The sequence below is a fragment of the Etheostoma cragini genome, chromosome 14 (genome assembly GCF_013103735.1).
Source record: "Etheostoma cragini isolate CJK2018 chromosome 14, CSU_Ecrag_1.0, whole genome shotgun sequence".
Lineage (NCBI taxonomy): Eukaryota > Metazoa > Chordata > Actinopteri > Perciformes > Percidae > Etheostoma > Etheostoma cragini.
The window spans coordinates 3880051-3882216 of NC_048420.1; positions in this window are offsets into that span (position 1 = coordinate 3880051).

A 2166-nucleotide genomic window follows, 5' to 3' on the forward strand; every position below is an offset into this window, starting at 1 on the left:
AAAGATTGGGTGAATACGACTTTGAGATCATCCATCGCCCAGGCCACTTGCACATCAACGCTGACAGCCTCTCTAGGAAGCCTTGCCGCCAGTCCTGCCCGTGTAAGCTGCCTGGGCCATCCCCTTATCCAAAAACCGTCTGCCACCAAGCTGTGCAATGTGGGTTGGACTCTGCCGTCAGCCAAGCACAACAGAGTCCAGTGGGGGAAGAGAGGCCATTAGTGCCAACACTGGTGAGTCCAGTGGGGGTAAATGTCAAACCCCAAGAGAAGATAAATGTGGCTAAGACCAGTGAGGCTGAATTTTTCTGTGGCTGGTCTTCAGAGGAGCTGGAGCAGGCACAGGAAGCTGACCCAGACATTGCACCTATCAGGGCTTGGATAGAGACAGGTGGAGAGCGGCCCCCATGGATTGCAGTCTCGCCATGCAGTCCAGCCACAAAGACGTATTGGAGCCAGTGGAGGCGGCTTTACATCAGAAACGGTGTCCTTGTCAGGCGGTTCTATTGTCTAGATGACACCCAGTTTTATCCACAAACTGTCCTACCACGTGCCTTCCATCAGGATGTCATGAGGCAGATGCATGATGGCCCAATCGGTGGGCATTTTGGCGTTGAGCGTACTGTGGCACGGCTTCAGACTCGATTCTACTGGTACCGGATGAGGGAGGATGTCACTCTTTGGTGTCGGACCTGCACCAGCTGTGCGTCCAAAGCCAGACCCCGCAAGACACCACAGGCCCCTATGGGAACCGTCAGGGTGGGAGCCCCTATGGAGCGGGTCGCTTTGGATATTATGGGGCCACTGAATGAGACAGAGCGTCACAATAGCTATGTGCTCGTGGTACAGGATTACTTCACCAAGTGGGTAGAGGCGTTCCCCCTACCCAATGATAAGGCTGAAACTGTTGCTGAAGTGCTTGCCTCGGAGTGGGTGTGTCGTTATGGAGCCCCGCAGACATTGCACAGCGACCAAGGTCGAAATTTTGAGTCCCAAGTATTCCAAAAAATGTGCACACAGTTCGGCATTGAAAAGACACGTACTACACCATTTCGACCACAATCTGATGGCCAGGTGGAACGGTTTAATTCCACCTTACAAAAGATCCTAGCCACAACAGCCGAACGCTGTCACTGGGACTGGGATCTTATGATTCCTTATGCAGTCATGGCTTACAGAGCCACGAGGCACAGTGCTACTGGTCTCACCCCCAATTACATGATGTTTGGCCGGGAAGTCAGTGAACCGGTGGACCTGGTAACCGGCCTTCCTCCTGACTCCGACACGGCCCCTACGGCCCCCGAGTATGTTCAGCACCTACGTGAACGGTTGGAGCTGGCCCATCAGATCGCCAGGGATGCGCTCGGTGAGTCTGTGGAACGTGCGAAGAGACAGTATGACAAGAACTGTTGCCGCACGCAATATCAGGTCGGCGATCCTGTGTGGTTCCTCATTAAAGGTACACGGAAAGTAAGAAATAAAGTCCGGAAGTTCCTCCCATCGTATGAGGGGCCATTCTTCATCTTAGGGCAACTGGATGACCTAGTCTATCGCATTCAAAAAGGGCCAAAGACCAAAGCAAAAGTGGTTCATCATGACCAGTTGAAACTTTATCGCAGCCGTGATCCCCTGGACAATTCTTGGGCCAAAGAGTTTGCTCAAGGCTGGACACCAGTGGAGGTGTCACCCCCAGCCCTGGACACAGATACTGCAGACCCAGACCTCGTTGGACTGTTTTCCGGAATGAACGTGGAGGAGGCTTCTTTTGGCATCCTGGATCAGTCAGGGAACACACCGACTACGGGGGCCTCACTGCCCTCACTGCCCTCCACCCATCGTGCCGTTGAGGACCCTCAGGATAGTGGGGGTGGGACAGTGGAACCATCTCAACCTAGTCGTCGTCCTCAAAGGCCAAGCCGTCAACGAAGACCCCCAGCCAGGTTTGGGGAGTGGGTGTTTCACTAAGCTCATTGGACTCATGGACAATTCAGAGTATGCCAGTCAGTTGTCAGTAAAAAAAAAAAAAAAAAAGAAGAGACAAACAAAGTTAATGTTAATGGTTAATGGATGGTTGGTAATGTGTTCATAGAAAAAAAAATTGGGTTATTGGTTCCATCCGGTTATTATATTTTCAATTTAAATGCTCCGGTTGCCTATAGTATTTAGG